The sequence below is a fragment of the Corvus moneduloides genome, chromosome 17, assembly GCF_009650955.1.
Source record: "Corvus moneduloides isolate bCorMon1 chromosome 17, bCorMon1.pri, whole genome shotgun sequence".
Classification (NCBI taxonomy): Eukaryota; Metazoa; Chordata; class Aves; order Passeriformes; family Corvidae; genus Corvus; species Corvus moneduloides.
In genome coordinates, this window is record NC_045492.1 from 14122504 (window position 1) to 14142688 (window position 20185).

Here is a 20185-nt window from a genome sequence, read left to right on the forward strand (position 1 = left end):
GGCTGATTCTACTTTTAGATTTCTTTATTCCAAACAAATAAAATTCCAGATGCTTCAAAATTCTTCATAACCTCCACCCCAGGTAGGTTCCACCTACACCAGCCCCTCTTTGGGGGGTTGCCAGTAGTGATCCAAGCTGTGCTGCCGTTCACATGCTCTGGGTTTGGCTGGAAAGAACACTGCCCTGCAGACAAACCCTTTTTCCTCCCACTGGAAATACAAAGCACCAGGTTCTCATCCCTTGCACAGACAGCTCAAACTCCCCATGTTTGCACCCACAGAAGACCCCCAGGTCCAGCCCAACCCAATTATCTGCTCGGTCACCTCTTCCCATCCATCAAACACTGGAATAATATCAGTGTTTGAGAGTCACTCCAAGCTGATGGAGGGTTTAGTGTTGAATTGTGTTTCAGAAGTTGGCAGCGTCTGAGCTGCCACTCTGCTCATTAAATCAAGGAAATGAGATGGGGTCATTAGAGCTCTCCTTAACTAGGCAACAATCAGGGGCTCACAGAGCTCACTTAAAAACACAGAAGGTGCCCTTAGAAAAAGAGTGGAGTTTGGTTCTGAGTAGGACCATTCCCCAAGCAAAGAGAAGCAGTAATGAACACAGGAAAAAAAAAAAAAACAAAACAGCCTCTCAAAAGCACAGAAATGCTTCAGAAGGGCCCCCCTTTGCTGCAGCTCCTGCTCATGAGTGGCCAGAAGCAATTCCTGTAACAAAATTAGCTTTTCCAAATGGCAAAACCAGAAGGTGGCAAACTGTGACTTATTCCGAGGCTCATACACTAACAAAACCTCATGTAAGCATTTTCTTTAAAAATTATTATTAGGAAAACCTTAAGCACGCAGGCTGGAAAATACTTACATTCTTAATACAGATGAAAACTTCTACCCTGAAGTCCACTCGCACGAACAAACAGAATAACAAAGCAGGTGATATTTCCTATTAGCAATCTCCACTGGGTATTTTTGTAACTCTTGAGAAGCAAACCAGTAAAAAAAAAAAAATCAAGCCTGTTTTGTTAAGATGGTGAATAAATTGGATGCCTGTTAAGCTCTGATTGCTTCTTAAATATTTGGCTAGACATGAATTTCTCGAGAGAAGGAGGTTTAAGGACTTTTCAGTCCTGTGAGACCTGAATACAAAGCCTATCTTGTAAAATACCCTCCTGCTTGTGTGAAGTCTCACAGAATCAGCTTAACTACTGAGACTGGACTGAACTCACTGTGCCACCAGGCTCAGAATCCAAATACGAAACGCTCATTCAGAGTTGGGCTTCTTGAGTTACTGTAGACCCTCCCCCTCCACCACCTCCCCTTTTATTCTTTTAATTCCAGTAAATTCCATGGCCTTGTTGCCTACACCCAGATTATCCCAGTGATCAGAGGCCTTGGATCTCCAGATGGATTCACCCTCCCAGCCTGCAGCTGTGTGAGCACATGGATGCCCTGCACAGGTTTGTTCCAGGAAAATGGATTATCCCAAGACCTGCTGCTGCCTTTTTCTGTGGTGATTTTGCCCCAGCAGGCACAGGAACTTTGGAAACACCTGGGGACAGCTGATGTTCAGGATGTGAACAAAGAGGAGAAAACAAAGCACTAATGAAAGCCAATTTTACTCTCTTGCAAACAAAAATGGACGATACCCTTCCACAAACTCCCACCAGCCACCCACCATTCCCCTATGCAAGGAGCTGATCTGGCACCAGGAATGTTCCTACCAACTTCCCCCTTTCACCTCTGTGAGTGTCTGCAGCTGAGGAATGGGTGCTTCTCCAAGTCAAAAAGGCTCCAAAGGGTGTCAAACCCCTAAACCCAGCTGCAAGTATACTGCTGCCATCACAATAGCTATAAATAAATCTCAAATCACGAAAACTCTCATGTCAGTATAATGTCAAACAAGTTTGGACAGAAAAGATCAGCCTCTCTGGGGTTGCATGCTTGGTTCTAATAGCATTGACTGCCTGGTAACAAGATGAAGAGCTCTTATGAAAAGAGACAAGCAGCAAGAAATTGTATTATGTACAAATACCCCCCTTATTGACAGCACTTATCTGCAGGACCGAGGTCTGCACAGAGAAAGGGAGTTAAAAGCTCTGTTATCATCAACAATGGCTCTGCCTTCTGCACCAGAGGGATTTGTGGAGGGTTTCTGCCTCCGCTAAAGCCAAGAAAAACATTAACTCTGCTGGAACCAGGTCCCAGCTGCAGAAACATTGCTGCTGTACCTGTCCCACGTGTTTGCACAGGGATAAAGCAGCAGAGCTTCACAAGGAAACCACTGACCAAGTGCAGCTTTTCTGCAGCAGAGCCTCCACTCCCACATTGCCACACTCCCCACACAGCAGCTGGACCAGATAAGTGCTTCCTTTGTACCAGCAACAGCCCTGCAAAGTCTCTCTCAATCCTCAGGCCTGAGGGACCAAGGTTGTGCAAAAGGAGAGAGTTTGGTAGTGCAAGAAAAAGCAGCAGTTCAGACTTGAATTTTAAACCCCCTTTATAACACCCTTACCTGCACCATGATGTCCTCGCTTAATCTCCCAGACTCAGGAGCAGCTTGTTCAAGTCCGGTCTACTCAGTCTCTTCTTATGTGAGGAACTGAAAATTGATGGCTGTGCGTGCTCCATCCCAGACATTCCAGAGTTCCAAGGCTTGGCCTGAATTTTAAGTGTTAGGGGAGTTTAAAAAAATATAAAATAAAAAACTGGTAAAGTGAGACCAACACATGGCATGGAAGAAAGCAGCACTGTGAGTCTTTCTGGGAAAGAAAGCACAGGGAAGCAGGAAGAACACATGTCCCCCCCCCCCCCCCCCCCCCCCACACACAAAAGATATTGCTTTCAGCTGTTCAGAAATGAGGGTTAATTACCCCTACACAGCTACAGGTGTGACCTGTAAATGCAGAAGTAAAAAGCTGATTTTTAAAGAGAAATCAACATATTCCTCTGAGAAGCAAAACAACTTCAAGCCCTTTTAAACAGGAATATCTTTAACTAGCCCCCAAAATAATCTGAGAACTGTTGAGCCAGCAGTGGCACAGCCCTGCTGCTGGGAGTCCATGGAGCAATATCCTGCTGTCTTCCAGAATTTGTTTCCCAAGGTTGTCTTAAAGGTCTAAAGAAAAATCTAAGAGACTCCTATTACAAAAATACCTTTTCAAATTCCTGCTTAAATCAGCTGGACATGCTTTGGATTGGGGTGGGTTATCCTCGCCCGTTTCCTTCGGATGAGGAACATTTTTATACCCGGTATTTCCCAGGGCTGTCCTGTGAGGATGTGAACACCCAGCCCCGTTTCTTTCCAGCAGCTCCCAGCACAGCTCCCCCCTCTCATCAGGCACTGGGACTCTGCTGCCTGTAGGGAAGGTGATGTCCAGGGGAGATATTGAACATTTAAAACTCTTTGCTTTTGTTTCCCGACCCTCTGTAAACAGCAGCAATGCTGTGGAGTCACCAAAATGTTGTTACAGAATACGTTTTTCAGCATTCCCAGGAAAGCAGAGCTGGAAGCCCAGAGGGGGAGCAGCCACACTCCCTGATCCTGGGCTTCTTTTCTCCTTCTGAATCCACAGCCCCAGTGGGACCAGTGGGAGCTGGATCTTCAAAGGAATCCAGGCTTGTGCCAATGATAACCAACCACACAAACCCTCCATTCTCCCAGACAATCCTTATTAACATCCACTGCTAATGGAGACAACTCTGGGCTGCCCCAGATCCTCTCACAGCCACAATGCCACATCCCTGCCATGGGGACAGAGAGCTGCACATCTGGATCCACAGGGGCACGCCTGGCAGCAAATGAAAGCAGCAATACTACATTTTTTGTCTTTTTTCTCCCACAAATCCCCATCTGAGGAGCAGTTAAACTGTGACTCTCACCACTAACCCATCTATCTCCCTTAAACAAGAAGATATGTAGTAAACAAGAAAGAGGGAAGAAAGAAACCAGTGAAGTTTTACAGCTTAGAAAGCATAATTAAAATAAAACAACCCCTTTTAGAGAAACACTAGATACACATGCAGCCCTTTTGTATAATCTGCTGTTTGACAGCATCCTTAAACTAAGTAAGATCACTAAAAGCAACACTAAAATTAAAGAGCAAATATATGGGAGTGAAGTAGATTTCATGACAACACCAGGGAAGAAAAACTAAAGTTGTTGGTCAGAATGACAGGGTTTTGTTTAAGAACACATGTACTGCTTTGTAGCTGGGAGAAGAAAAATTGATTTTCCAGACACTGCTATAAAACATGCCAGGAACCCAGAGCAAACCAAGAAAACACCAGCTGCAGCTGGATAATAAAGCATCCCAAATTTTCCATGTATGCCCATGTACGGCAGGAAGAAATTACCCTGCACTTAACTTTGCTCCCTCTGTCACAGGTCAAAGGACAAGAAACATTAATAGAAAGCAGAATTAAGTATCAGAACCCCTGGGCATAGAGAATTACCATCAGGGAGGAGCTGATGAGCAGCCTGGGACCAGCATCCAGTGCCTCGCTTAGTCCTGGGCAGCAGCCACGAGCAGTAACCCCTGTGAGCCCAGCAGGGATGGGATGGATTGTGAAAAAGAGTGCAAGGAAAACTCCTTCTGGACGGAAACCCCATCCTGAGCACTGGGACTGACTCGTAACTGGTGACAGAAAGTTTGCTTCAAGGCCTTAAGTTCACAAATATAAAAGAGAATGACAAGAAAACATAATTAACTCCTTCTGTTTAATAATTGGCTTATCCTTTCTTTGCTGTTTTTCATAGAGTTTAAAAGCTACAAAGAGAATAATGCTGAAAAGAACTGGGGAAACTGCAACTCACCTCAGAATGGATCAAGCATTGCGGTATTTCCCACTTGGGGGTTATTTTTATCTGGATTTTCCAACCCTGATGTGACATCATGCCTTGATGAGGTAAAAAATCTCAGAATGAAGAATGTCCTGCATACTTTCATGAACCCACAGTGTAAACCTGCCAGTCACCCACAAGGTAAACATTTCCAGCATCCCTAATTTATGCAGAAGTATAAATTCCAGTTCAGAAGTGACTTTGTTACACACAGTGAGCATTGAGAAGGTGTTAGGCCCTGGAAGATGCAGACAGGCACATACTGGAATTTTCTAAGGTATCTACCAATTCCATCATATCCAAAATGACATCAAGTAATTACCCTAATGGTAAGAGGAAGCTGACTGGAGCTACTGTTGCTCTATTCTCCAAATATGGCTTTCATAATGGCTGATAAAGTATTCTTAATTTTGGTGCTGGCCAAAAATGTGGCACATAATTTAACACTGATTTGATCATCGTTATTACAGCACGCACACATTTCAGGAAAAGTTGGAAAAACCAAAGTAGTATGGAAAATACTTGATGAAGATCTCCAGCCCTCATCAGCGATGGAGAGGAAGGCTCAGTGAGAGCTGCACAGGGTGGGGGAAGGTGCAGAAGGAATTTGCACATGGAGATGGATAACCGTGGATTTAGGTCCACTCTCAAAGTGCCCCTCAGATTGTCACTCATGAGAATGTGCACCCACAGACCAGGCTCCTGAACTCAGCCTATATCAATAATTCAGTTGACATGATGACAGTATTAGCCCCATTAATAATTCACAGGTGCCTATAAAAATATTCAGAACATTTTTATCCGCACCTCTGACATGCAAACCATTCCCATGGGTGACACCCACACCTGATTCCCAGTGTGGAAATACCCCACTGCCTCCAGGATCACAGAATTAAACATGGAGCATGTTCTCTTCCCCGGAGAACAGTTGATGCCTTTCAATATCCCAGTTTTCTATTCATTATTAATCCTTTCCAGATCATTTCTCAAGCTAATAGCTCCCCAGTTACACATAGCCCTGGTGACTCCTAAGAGCAGTGAGCAGCTCCATACAGAAAGCCCTGGACACGCCCGTTTTCCCTGCATAAAGCCCTTCAGTGACACAGTCACCTGGGCTCCTGCGTTTTTGTACAAGGGGTCTCAAGCAAAGAGGAAAGAAAGAGGAGGGAAATTTGGCTCCTGACACATGATACCTGTTCAGCACAAGCAGCTGCAGCTGGGGACTTTCCCTGGCACTTATCTGTGTCCTCTGGAGCGGTGCCTGGACAAGGAGCGCCAGAAACACAACTCTCTATTGTCATCTCAGGTGCAATGTGAATGCAGCACATCAAATCACTTCTGGCTGGATTATTTAGCAGTAATGTCAAATAGGAGTTGTTAAATGAAGTGTCTCACTGAGAACACCGATGTGTGATGACTAAAAAGAGACTAAATCACTTTTGCCACATCCTACCAGGATAACACATGGCCCAGTTTATTGGCCAAGTCTTCACCAGCCCCCCACAAAACCACACAGCGACTGCTCCAGAACGTGAGCCTGGCCTGGCCTGGGTACACAAACATAGGAAATACACCACACAGGGCCCTTTATTTATTACATTTCTTTCACCAGTGCATGAGCAGAATAAGACACAACATTCACGTATTGGGCATCACTTTTCCTCCTTGTGCAGGCGACTGTGTGCAGTCCGGGTGCCTGTCACAGATCTTCCCCCTAAGGAGATTTGTTCCTGCCTGCTGGGAGCCCCTTTCCCTGGGGCTGAGATTGAGCACTTTGATCTTCCCCACATCCAGGCAGGAGCTCCAGTTAAACACCTGTCACCTCATCGGCTCCCTGGGGAAAATTTGATCTCAGGGTGTTTAAGTGAGTGCCTTGCACAGGTCTGGGAACATCAGATCCAGCAAAGCTGCTGGGTTGGAGTTTTCCCAGCAGGTTTTACAGAGGTTGCCAGTCCTGGCTGCAGTTCCTCATCCGGGCAGAAAGGAGGGATGGATCCCAAGGGATGGATCCCAAGGGTTGGATCCCAAGGGTGCAAAACACTCCCAATCCCGCTGGTTTGTGGCTGTCTGCTGTGGGAGGTCAGGGAGATCCCAGGAGAGCAGCAAAGCCATTGCACATGGACAGGGATGTTTTTGGGACACCCCAAGTGGCCTGAGACGTTGATCTATGGAATGAACATTTCCCAGCTGTGGTTTGTACACCCTTCACATGAGCACAGAGGTGCAAGGCAATGTAGGTTTGTTGTTCTACACCTACTGATGCTGACAGGCTATAAATAGGATAAAACAGAATTCACAGAAAGATTTCTGGAAACCTACTTAAAAATTTGAACCATGTTTGTTTTATTTTCTGTCTACATCCCTAAGTAAACAAAGACTGCACAGAATGTGTGCAATCTGCAGCGGTGCCTAAATCAGCCTTCTTCATTTGCATCTTTTCCTTTCAACTTCTGAGGTACATTTTTATGCAGAGGAAAAAAAATAAATGTTACTTTCATTCTCCTTAGGCCCATTTTTGTACTTTTCCATGACAAATTATTCTTTTAACTTGGAGTCTGGGAAAGAGACTGAAAAGCTTTTTTCTAAAGGCTGAAACCTCATTGTCAAAGTAAAATGAAATCATCCAGTTGCACAAATCTAGAGTTTTTTGTGAGTATAAACCTCTAAAGCAGTAGTGGTGGAGCTGTTGTTCAGAACCAGTGCAGCAGGTAGTGATGGTAACGAGCCTGCTGCTGACAGAACCAAGCAGAGATAATTTAGCACACATCTCTTTTTATTCTTGCTGTTTGAGATGGCCCAGTCTCTATAGCAGCCCTGCTGTGGATAAATATTGCCTTTGTTTCCTTTCCTTCCATGGGTAAATTTACTTTTTCCTCTTTAGATAGCAGCTCTCATCCTAGACTCTGCCTGTCATGTGGGCCAAATTCACCCTGGAGTGAGTTTTCCATCTCATGAGAAGTTTAGTCAGGAAAATATTGGATTAAAAAAAAATTAAAGCAAACCTGAATCTGTTATTATTATTCACTTTAACTAGAAAGTGTTACAGGCATAAGAAAAACAATATCTGTGGGCCAGTAAGATGAGAATCATCCCCAAATATTCTGAACTTGGGTAGAATGTGGTCCAGCATTTGTTCCTCCAAGTGTGTTTGCAACTTACCTGCCCTGGCCCTAAGCTGGGAGGGCAGCATTTTGCAGAATTTGAGCCTCTTGATATCGTACAGCACAGCTGGAGCTCCTCCTGCCCCAGAAATCCCCTTTTCCAGAGTGGCTCTTGTGGTCATAGCCAATGACTGGGATTGGCAATCCCGGTCCACATCCAATCCAGAGAAGTTCGCACAGGGATCCAGGATCCAAGGAATCTTGCCTGAGGAGCAGCAGCTCTGCCCGTGGGAAGCACTCAGTGCGTGGGAGTGCTGCTAAGGACCCTGGAATTGTGCTTTGCCCACCCTCTCCTGGGACAGCAGGACCATGGAGACCCCTGGAGCTGCTTGGCCATGGATCCGCTCAGCTCCAGACTCCAGGCGGTGTTTCCTGTCCCCTCCTTGCTCCATGGATCATCCCCCTGGCATCCTGCCCCCTTTGTCATCACTGATTATAATTCCAGCTTGATTAAATACTTGCTCTGAGTCATGGCAGGGAGTAACTGTATGGTTCTAGAGGTTTCATTTGTACCTGCCAAACCTCGGGCTCACGGTGCACTGGGAAAGGGTTCAGTGACAGAGACAAACAAATCAGCCCTGCTGGAAACTTCAGATGTGCCAGGATGTCTCCATCCTATTATGTGAAAAATGTAAACAATAAGAAGATCCTGCATTCAAGAGGAGTGCAGGGAACTCTAGGACAGATGTGATGGGTCCGTTGAAATGAGCTTTATTTACTAGAAGGGATTTTCAGGAGGTATTAGGAACTGGTTAAAAATGCAATAAACTCTGCTCAGGGCAGCACCCTGGGAAGTTGGGCTAGAGGAGATCAGTAAGGAATCTGCCATAGGAGCACTCACAGGGAGTACAACACAGCTTCCTGTGGAACATCAGCAGGAGCTGGAACTATCCAGGCAGCATGGAAAAAACTGGGAAGCTTTTCGTGCCCAAAGTAGCAAGAATTAGCATTCATGGTAGAATGCTGCAAGATTTTAGCCCCACTGGAGGATCCATCTCAAAGCCTGGGGGTGACAGAGCAGGTGGGAATGGGCTGTGTATGGGATGGATGGGTGAGAATGGGACATGGGATGAACAAGGAAGGAATTCTGCTTCTACAGAGAGGGCTGGACAGGCCCCAGCCCCTCACAGGGCTCTAGGGCTGCAGCTCCACATGCAGATAAAACCATTGCATCAGCTCTTAACCAGTAACTGTTGCTCACAGCAGGACACAGAAGCATTTTCCAGGAATTAGAAAAGTTATCATTTACTCAGAACGAAGTCATACTCTGAGTGCAGCAAATAATTATTGCTGCCCGCAATGCAGCATCAGGGAAGTTTTTAACAAGTCATTATGTGGTGGCTTTCAGAGGGAGCTAATTGGATGTGTCTCCAGGTCACTGCCTAAGTACTCCTACTTCCAGCTAGAGAGGAAAAGACCAACTGCAATTTCTGTAATTAAAGCTGCAATCGGTGTGTGCTCAATGTCCTCCTGACAGACCCCAGCCCAGCACAGCGAGCTGTGCAATTGCACCCCTGGAATTGGATCTACAAGCCAAACCCTGGGCAGGGTGTCAGTGTCTCCCTTCAGCTCAGCCTGCCTCACCCCTGGAAGCAGAAAGCTGTGTCCGTATCTGTATCCCTGTCCATGTCCCTGTCCCTGTCCCTGTCCATGTCCCTGTATCCCTGTCCATGTCCCTGTCCCTGTCCATGTCCCTGTCCATGCCCCTCTATCCTTGTCTATGTCCCTGTATCCCTGTCCCTGTATCCCTGTCCCTGTCCATGTCCCTGTATCCTTGTCTATGTCCCTGCATCCCTGTCCCTGTATCCCTGTCCCTGTCCATGTCCCTGTCCCTGTCCATGCCCCTCTATCCTTGTCCATGTCCCTGTATCCCTGTCCCTGTATCCCTGTCCCTGTCCATGTCCCTGTATCCTTGTCTATGTCCCTGTGTCCCTGTCCCTGTATCCCTGTCCCTGTCCATGTCCCTGTATTCCTGTCCATGTCCCTGCATCCCTGTCCCTGTCCATATCCCTGTATCCCTGTATCCCTGTCCATGTCCCTGTATCCCTGTCCCTGTGTCCCTATCCCTGTGTCCCTGTCCCTGTCCGTGTCCCACCGAGCTCCCGGCACAGACCCCACAGTCCACCCAGACCTGGCACTGCCAAACCCTGCTCTGGCCCCAGGGCAGAGCACGCAGGGCAGGAGGGGAAGGGGATCTCTGCCGGACAAAGGGAAAGTCTCAGGTTGTCAGGGCAGCCCACTGCAGACCCTTGGGAACACTGATGATTTATTAATTAACAGATCCTCGTTAACCAGAGCAGCCTCCACTGAGCCTCCCTGGAGCATTCCAGGCCCCACAGCTGCAAACACAACTGGCTCCTCCTGGCCTCTGAGCACAGCTCTGCTCCACAGAGGGTTAGAGCACACACACAACCCTAATGCTGCCCTACAAGCGCTTGTGTTCATATAAACACAGAAACAGGACTTACACCAGAGCCTGGAAGAGAGCTGGACCCGACCATTCCATCAGCTCTGGGTGTTCAGAAAGCCGTGGACACCCTGGAACTTCGTTCTTGTGTTGTTCTTGGCAGGCGAGTTGAACAAAATGCCAGAGATGAGAAATAACAAATCTAAGCCTCCCTTTGCTGGAGATAATCAGCTTCAGTCTCACCTCCACCACACTTCAAAGGCAAGCAGCTCCAGAAGGTGACCCCTCACACGCTGCTTGTCTTGCCAGAACTGTGTTAGCCTGTGGAATTCTTACAGAAGTGCCAGCGCAGCCTGAGCTGATTCATCCCATTTCCTCTTGGTTCTGTCTGTAGAGAAAGGTGTAGAGAGAGACTGGACAATGCTAACATGACTGCTCCAATTTTCTAAGGTACCAGGGACTGTAAAACCATAAACCAAGAGGAATGAGACTGAAAAACAAACGCAGCCAGAATTCAGTACAAAACACCCCTAAGCATATCCATAAAATCTACTGCCTGAATTAATTATTAAAGCAATTTTACACACTCTGCACCACAAACTGCAAAACTACCTAAGTGACTCCCAAATATCCCCAGCGAAGCACTTGTGAAAATCCCACACTGCAATTGTGTTCTGTTCTGCATCTCCTGGACATGAAACACTTTCCACGAGAGGACAGTTAAGTCACTTACCGAAAGAGAGGAGATGGGATCTCTCCCCCACACACTGTGCTGGTGCTCCAGTGCCCATTTTCCAATTAAACTGGTCCGGTTTATCTGCCTGTCTGACAGAAAAAGAGTAGCAGCCAAGAACTCATTGATATCTTTTTTATCAGAGCACTGCTAAGCTAAGATTTGATCAGCAAAGCAATCAGACCTTGTTATAGCTATGACATGGCATTGCAGAGATGATTCAGAGACTGAAAATACGGAGATTTTTCTTACATTTGTATAAAATAAAATAAATCTTTACCTTTTGTAGTCCTAGAATGCCTGCAGATGCAGGGGAGTGACCTTAGAGTGTATTTGTTCCTGCAGAGGAACCATCCATTTGTGAGTTATTTCAACACATTTGTCAAGACAGTGCTGGTTTCTCTGAGAGAAACAACAAATGCTAACATTGTTCTTCAATTCCCAACAGCCACAAGATCCAAGAGAGAACTCAGTTGTTCAGTGCACCCTCCCAGCTGCCCTCCTTTGCCAGATTAAACACAGAAGTGGCAAAAAGCACAGATTTATTGGGCTCATGCTGGAAAATTACTCTTCTTTATTTGTTTTGTGGCAGCCTCCAGGAGCCACAGCAGCAGAGCCCATCTTCGCTGCATGAGGACAAACAAAATTCTCAGTGCTAATTAAACCACAATTTGCTCAAAATCTGAGCCAAAAAAGACACCAAGTAAGAGAGAACTGTGCTCATCTGTGAACTTGCCTTCTGTCCACACTGTGCCAACAGAGGAGCAAAAGCTCCGGATGCCTCGAGACCGACAGAGAGAGAGGTACAAAGGAGCCTCAGAGGCTGCCTGAGCCCTTGCCCAGGATGGAGCTGGGACCCCACACCAGTTCTCCCTGACTCCAAAGCAGTTCTGACAGGAATTTCAATGGGCAAAACAAGCAAGAAGTTGCCATGCCCGAATTCCAAAGGGTTGCAGCTGCAGCCTGCTGCTAGGAGGGCCCAATCAAACAGGAAATGCCAAAAAATACTATTCATTTTTAGATAAATCCATGAGCTTCGAAAGTTCAGTGAATGTGAATGACTAACCCACAGCAAACTGCCAGTGAGCAACCTGATCTTATTCTTATGATTTCTACAAGAATTTTTCTCAGAGCAGTATTTCATAAACTTAATAAGAAGGAAAAGAATCTTATTAAGCAGAAAGCTGGTCCACATTTTGTGGTAATTTTGCTGTAAGCAAGTCATACAGCTGAACAGTAATTAGGTATAATAACTGCATTATGCAAGTCTTGCTTCTTGTATATGGGGTTCCATTTCTGAATTATAAGAATCACACATTGGTTTAACTTTGAATTTATTTATATTGATTTTATCATGTACTAGGAAAGCTAAATCTCTCCATGAGATATTTTACCTGGCCTCTACTGCCTTTTCTTCTATTAACTGTTAATAGTTTCAGCAGTCATTGAATCATAATGAGATTAAATTAATAGTCTGGATTTAGCAAAATAGATGTTCAGGTTCACCATTCAGCCACATGGAAGATTTATTTATTATTTTAGAAAGGAAACAGTGTTATGGGGCTACATACTTCCCAAAGAAATAGAGTAACCCACAGGGAAGTTTTAGAAGCAGGATCAAAAGCATTTCTTTCAGAGCTACATACAGCTAAAAACTAATGAGTTCCTTTATTATTTTCACTCCCAGGTTTTATCTGAGATGAATACGTTACAGGTTCATGGGTGTGGGAGTTTTACAGAGCCACACCTCTTCCACAAAGAAAGAATTGAAGAAATCAGCAGGAAAGTCCAAGGAAGTCCCCTCAGCAAAGCCAAGGGGCACTGGTGCCCGCGAGTCCCCTGAGAGCCCGCGGGGTCTGGCAGGGTCCGAGCAGGCTGAGCTCCCCTCTGCCTCCCACTGCAGCTCGTTCTGGCCATGGGGTGCAGAACCACTCTGGGAGGCTCCTCAGGGAAATGCCTTTGCTCTCAGAGAACAGAACTTTCGGTCTGGCCCAAGTTAAAGGGAAAATCTCATTAGAGATCGTGGAATCACAGAACAGCCTGGGTGAGAAGGGCCTTAAACCTCATCCCATTCCACCTCCCTGGCAGGGACACCTTCCACTGTCCCAGGCATCCAACCTGTCCTTGAACAGCCCCAGGGATCCAGGGGCAGCCACAGCTTCTCTGGGCACCCTGTGCCAGGGCCTGCCCACCCTCCCCGGGAACAATTCCTTCCCAATATCCCATCTAAGCCAGAGTGGAGCCATTCCCCGCTCCTGTCACTCCACGCTCTCGTATAAAGATGTGGAATTGCAGTGAGCCCCGGGAGGCAGTGGTGGTGGATGGTCAAAATCTCCATCCCTGCACTGGGACTGCCCTTCCCCACCCCAAACCCCTCACCCAGCATGGCACAGATGGGGCTGCCAGGCACGGTTCCATGGGAACAGCAGCACAGAGGGGCAGCAGGAATTCCCTGTGCTCACCTGCCTGCCACAAACCCTGGAGAGGCTGGGAGCTCCATGTTTGCTGTGCACAGCTCCACCCCGGGCACAGAGACGGGAAATTCCTGTGCCAGTGGCCCCAGCGCCGCTCCCTGGGATGCGGGGCTGTAATTACAGTGAGGACTCTGCTCCACACTGAATTATCCACACCTCCCACCCAGCCTGAGAGCTCTCCCAGGGCCCATTTCACCAGTTACTCTCCAGATGATTCCCTTTCCAAAGAGAAGCTTTCCAGCAGTGAACATGTGCACATTTTGCTCCTGAAAATGTTCTGCTTGCAGGCACAACAAACTAGAGAGGGAAAATCAGCCCAGGCTGAGCAGGAATTTCACCGGCGTCCAGAGGAACTCAGATCTCTCTGCCCCATCTACCAACGTCCCATCTACTGCCTTATTTGCAGAAATACTGAGATTTAAATTGTTTCAATTCTATTGTATCCCCCCCAGCTTTTAGTAACAGCAGTTACAGGAGTCATGCATGATGGTTTTTGCCTAATACATTTTTTCCTTTATATTGTCAAAATCGTTTTAAAAGCTGCAACACAAAATACCTCTTTGTATGAATCTAGTGTATTATGACTTAGATAATTATTTCCTATCCACTAGATGTATCACCAGTATTAAAAATTGACTGAGCTAGAAAAAGTGATGTAATGGGAGTTGGTCTCTTCTTACCTATATTTTTGAACAGAAATAAATTACTGAAAATTGTGTGCCTGGTGACATTTGACAGTTTGAGTGATCTATCATCAGGGAACCAGTAAATTTAGTTTGGAATTTAGGACCCTCTTGCCCTTGAAGTGTTTAAGAGCACAGGTTCTGTTCAGGTTCTGACCCGAGGCAGACGCAGTAATGAAGTATTTAGGAGCATTATCCATTCTCACTCATAAAGCTGAACAATGCTGCTGCTTAAGCACATGCTTGGGAAGGCATTTCTCAGATCCTTGCAAGGCTCTTTCAGTTCAGCAATCTGAAAGAAAACACAGTAATACGTTTTTGAAAGCCTGCCAGAGCCATGATAAATAAACCCCTGTTGCTGATAGTTTTAATACAGCAGTTCCCCGAAACTCATTTCAGCCCAAGAACCTCCCTCTCCTGTAAACACTTTCCACTGCTCTCGTTGGTACATGATATGAATTAGTTCTTTAAACACACTTGAAGTTCCGCATTTTACCAAACACATTGGAACACAAACATTTTTAAAGCTTGTTCCTGGTTATGTGCCACAGTTACAACTGCATTCCTCAGCTGCAAAGGAATCCAAAGTGACAAGAGTCACCTGCAGGCAGGAATTCTCCTGTTTGTCCTTTGCCAGGGAGTTAATCACACGTTCAGATTAGGCAGGAGTTATGCTAAGCACACAAAATATATGCATGCAGGTTCCTCTCCTCACTCACGCAGTCCCAGGGTTTTCCAAGGCTGGATGAAGTCTGAATTGGAGCAGAGGCTGCACAGCCAAGCACTTGAGAGATCACTGAGGAGGGAAAGCTCCACAGCTCAAACCAAACCCCCGTGAGGCTGCTTGAGCACATCCACACCTCTCTACTTTTTCAAATTACAGAGTTTTCTGCCCATTTGTACACCTGACTTCTTTCTGTTTTCCAGCTCATTTCCTGTTCATTTCCCAGTTTCTTTGCAGAGTAAGAGTTTATGTTGATTCTGGTGTCACATCCACCAGCCTCTCCTGCTCAGACACTTTCCAGCAGCCCCCAGGTGCCAGCACACACCATCCAGCCAGGAGAGGATCCAGAACACTTCTCCGTGGCTCTGCAGAGGGAATATGGGGGAGGTTGGCAGCACGAGGCACTGGAGTAAAATCTCAAGAGTTTGTAAATTAATTTTAGTCACATTGGGCACCTTGCAAACACAAACACAACATCCCCAGAGCTGCAGATGGAGGAGGGATGTGTTACTCCTCGCTCCTCCAATGCCACTAGCACGACACAGACGTGCAGGAGCTCGTCAGGAGCTCTCCTGGATGATTTGCAGCAAGGGCAAACAGAAGCAGAATGGGAGAAGAGCCTGGTGCTGCCCGTGCACAAACACAAAACTCCCAGATCACTGTACAAGGAATAAAGCTAAAGGAAAGCTCTTCCCCAAATACAAATGCCCGAGGAGTTGTTTAATGATTAAAGGTGAGAGTAAGATATCTAAATTTAATTCCCTCTCTGCTGCAGACCTGTGACATAACCCAGGTGGTTGCAGGTGGGATCCTGACGTGAGCATCAGTGCCAGGATTCTGTAAAATGCCCTGGACAGTGAATGGGGCCCTGGCTCACCCACTGAGACAGACACAGTTTATTCGTGCTGGGCAACCACGTTTGTTCAAATGCACCTCAGCTGGCAATAAAAGGACAATTAGGGGATGAAATTCATGTTTACCTCAAGCAGGGCAGGTGAGGAAATCTTTAGCATTCCTTGGAAAAAGGCACCAAACCCAAACACACCAGTACCTGCCCCGTGTGCTCAAGGGGAGCTGCACTGAGAGCTTTGAGACACACTTGGAACAGCAATTCTGAGGCTTTTGGTCAACTCCTCGTGGCTGGCAGAGCCCTCCCTTCCCTGGGCACTGCAGGAGAGAGGAGCAGTGCTGCAGTGCCAGAGCACAGCGGTGTGGCTGGCAGGGACAGCTCCCAAAGCAGGGCTTGCAGAGCTCCTGTGGATCGGGGTTTGTAGGCATGCTGAAGGCTGATTCCAGTGGAAGGAGGAATGCAAGATGAGAGGAGCATGGAAATGTGGCTTGCTGAGTGCAGTTCCCTGCTATTGCAACCCTGTATCACAATACCTTGGATCCAAGCAGCTCTGAGCTCCAGCAAATGATAAATTGCTGGTTTAAGCAGGTTGTTTGCAATAAAACTCAGGGACAGGTTTGGAAGCTTTATCCATGGGAAGGTGCACTCCAGAGGCACTGCACTAAGAGTCATGGAGCTGTTCATGAGAAAAGACAAGAGAAGCAAGCAAAAAAAAAAATGCCTGCATAGGCCATAAATCAGCAAAAAAAAAGGTATCACCGTGCAGTGACAGGAGAACTGGGTCCACTTGCAGGAAATCTGCTCACCCTGAGGAGCCAGAGCTGAATGCAGTCTCCTTGAACTCAGGGGGAGCTGAGGATGGCAGCAACATTGCAAACAAAAATCCATCCCAGATAGTCCAGGCTGGCACAGCCCTCAGGAGCTCTCTAGTCCAGCCTCCTGCACAGGGCAGGGTGAGTTGGGAGAGCAGACTTGGCTGCTCAGGCTCAATCCAATGGGCTTTTGAAAGCCTGCTATCTCTCTGATAAGCTTTTTGTTGACACTGGAAGCCATCAGGAGTCCCCAAAGGCAGCTCTTCTCCAGGCTGCACAAGTCCAGTCCCCCTTGTCTCAGCAGAGCAGGTACTCCATGCACTGGCCATCCTTGTGGCCCTGCGTTGAACACACTCCAGCCTGGGGATGTTTTCCCTGCCCTGAGTGCCCCAAAAGGAATGCAGTACTTTAGAAGAAAGGATCCTCTCCTCCTGATTTGTTTGGGAGGTGAGAGGTAAAAGGTGCTGTGAGGTTGAAATACCTTGTTTTCCTGGCAGCACCGCTCCTGAGTGCAGAATGATTCTGGAATTATCTTCAAAAACCAGGGAAACTGATAGAACAGGATTTCAATGTCAACAATCAAAGGAACAGAAGGAAAAGTAGCCACAGGCTATAAAAGTAATGAAAGTGGGATTGAAATTTTTCTCTGCAGCACTGCTAGTTCCTCCAGGAGCACAAAGTAGTTAATTGACTCTGGGAATCGTCGTCCAGTCCTCCATGCACAGCTGATCACTGCAGAAAAACTGCTGGGGCACTCCCGGTCACCCTCAGGGGCAGGATCACCTCTGGTTCCCACAGGAATTCTGTGCTCGTGAAGGATGGAGGAGAGACAGGCCTGAAGAGGGAAGACCTCCATTTGCCAGACCAGATTTAACACTGGCCAGTCTCACACCAACTCCTCACAGTGATGTCCACAAAGTCCTTGACCTCACCTGAACCTGCCAGGCCAGAGTCCAAGTGAGAGGGTGAGTCCTACAGTGGGTACCAAGCAAGTTGCTGGACATTCATATTAACACTGACCATGAGTAATAACCATTTTCAATCATTATTGCCCAAAACTGGACTTGAAAACTGCTTACTTGCAATGGAGAGTTCCACTCCTGTCCGTCTCCAGATGGAAACGGGATCCTGATCCAAACAGCACAGCCAGGGACGATTTATTAAATAGTAGAAAAACTAAGCATTAATCATATGGGGTGGTAATGAGCTGTCCTTTTGTGCCTCCTCCTAAAAGGATCACTGTAACTCGACGGGCAACCAGAACTCACAGAAATACGGGCTGGCAAGTGAAGGTTGCTGGAAGTCTCCCCTGCCCCAGGCACAAATGTTACAGCCAGTCCTGAGAGCTCTTTAGCCAATCTTTTCTTTAAATCTCCGCTGAACAGATTTACAACCTCCTGAGGTTCCAGCTACTCGCAGGGTAATAGTTTTGTCTGGTTTGTTTGGTTTTTTTCCTGATATCTAAAGTAATCTCCCTAATTGCTCTTCAGTAAATTGCTTTTTGTCCCATCATTTGCGGTCACAGGACAAGTGTTTACTGTCACCTTTACAAATGTGTTTATACATTTGAAGACAGCTGCTGAGCCCTTACATTGTGTTTTCTTTTCCAGCTCAAAGAATGAATTCCACCCTTCCACACAGCTCACATTTCTAAGCCTCTTACAGTCGTGGTTGCTCTTCTCCTCTGTGGTTTGCCTGCATCTTTCTGTAAGGGTGAGTGCAATGCCTGAGCCCGGACAGTGCTCCAGCCGAGCCTGCCTAGCGCTGAGTGGAACACAAATGACGCCCTCTGATGTCTCCCAGCCGCTCCTCCTGCTCTGAGCGCTGGGAGCAGCGCGGCTGCTCTGCAGCACTGCCCAGGCTGCGAGCACTACAGTCCCCAGAGTCTCCTCTGCACTGGTTGTGCCTCACAGTGCTCATTTGACGTGTGATATTCCTCCTTTGTGGCACACGACATCGTTTTTTCTCCTAGAGCTCCAATGAGTTGAGTTCAGACTGGCTCTGCAGTATCTCAGGGTCATTTGAAATCTCAGCTGTGCACTCCGTGCTGGAATCACTGCAAATGTTATAAAAATGCTCTCCATTCTGTCACCCAAGTTATTACAGCAAACACTCACCAAAACTGTTCCCATTAATCCCTGGGAGACCCTACTTAATAAGCCCTTCCTCTTTGACAGCAAAGACTTTTAAAATACAGGCTTTCATTAGCAAGATTATTACAGACTACTGCACAAAACTCTCGTAGCTGTCACTGTGGTCAGTAAAACCAATCACCTCCCTGCTACACACAAAGGCTGAGCGCCTGCTAAGAAACCTTTCCAAAGCCAAATAAAAATCCTATGCAGTATCAGGGAAAAGCAGCCCAAGCTGACAGCCCCAGTCGCTGACAGCCCTCTACACAACTGCTGTTCAACAGCTCCGGCTGAGGGATATCAGCACGACTATTTCTGTGTGCCCACACAATCCTGAACCACAGTCCGATTTAGTTTAGGGGAAAAAAGAGGTGTTTTTGCTAAAATTACCGTAGTATAGATTTTTCATTTGTATTACCATAGCAACAAAGGACTTTGCTTGAAATGAGACCCCGCAGTGCTCCGGGTGTAGTGCACAATGCCCACAGCCCCTGTCCCTTTGAGGTGACTGTCCCCCTCCCGCGCGGAGGTGCGGGACATCACCTGCAGGAAATTCCCTCCAAGAGCAGTGCCTCGGCAGGGAAGGGAAATCAGAGCCCAGAAGCATCATGATCTCTGCACCCACGGGGGGCAACAGCGCACGGGATGGGAGCGTTCACTCAAGAGTCTGTAACAGAGCCTGAGCTGCTGGTGACTCCCGAACCCTGGCACCGAGATTTAATTCACTGCTTTAAAACGGAGATTACATCCACACAGAGTAACTTCCACCCAGATGTCAAACAAATTTCATTAAGAAGTAGAGCTCGGCAATATTCTCCAAAGCTGTGATAATAAACCAGTGTGCTAAAGGCTGCCGTGAGCTGCAGGGGTGCCCGGGAACAGAGCACGGGCTTAGCTCTCCTGGAGCCTCTGCGTAGATCGGGAACAGAGCCGGGGTGGGATTTATGCTTTAATGGACACTTGCAATCCCTCTTCTCCAACCAAAGAGCCCAGATTCGCAGAGCAGCAGGAGTTCCCCGCGGACGGCGGCAGCCCGGGATGCCACCTGTGCGCAGCCGGCGCTCCCGGCGCGGGGCAGGGCTGGCGGGCGGCCCCCCCGGCCCCAGCTCTGCTCCTCCTCGGCTCCGGGAGCTCCTCCTCCTCCTCCTGCTCCTCGTCCCGGCGCGGCCGGTGCGGGCAGCGCGGCCCGGGGCGCTGCTGGCGGTGCCGCTGCCGGTGCCGCACCATGCGCGGGGTCGGGGCTCCGCCGGAGCGCGCCCGTCCCGCCCCCGCCGCCGGTCCCGGCGCTCGGCGCGGCGGAGGCGCAGCGCGGTAGCGCGCCCGGTGCCGCCCGACCCGCGGGGCTCCGCGCTCGCTGCCCGCTGCC

At 47.6% G+C, this 20185-nt stretch overlaps 1 long non-coding RNA gene across 4 annotated transcripts in view; it reads right to left on the minus strand.

The window, feature by feature from the left end:
- LOC116452411 overlaps window positions 1–12032 on the minus strand; it is a 92158-nt gene extending 80126 nt beyond the window's left edge. For 2 of the 4 annotated variants that reach the window (XR_004243490.1, XR_004243488.1), the window contains exons 1-4: window positions 11425–12031; window positions 11145–11232; window positions 10473–10799; window positions 2516–2661 (exon numbers count right to left, since the gene is read on the minus strand). This is a non-coding gene — a long non-coding RNA (uncharacterized LOC116452411). Of the gene's footprint in view, window positions 1–2515; window positions 2662–10472; window positions 10800–11144; window positions 11237–11424 lie in introns of all 4 variants that reach the window. The other 2 variants (XR_004243491.1, XR_004243489.1) reach the window with 2 other exon arrangements.
- Window positions 12033–20185: the final 8153 nt, after the last annotated feature.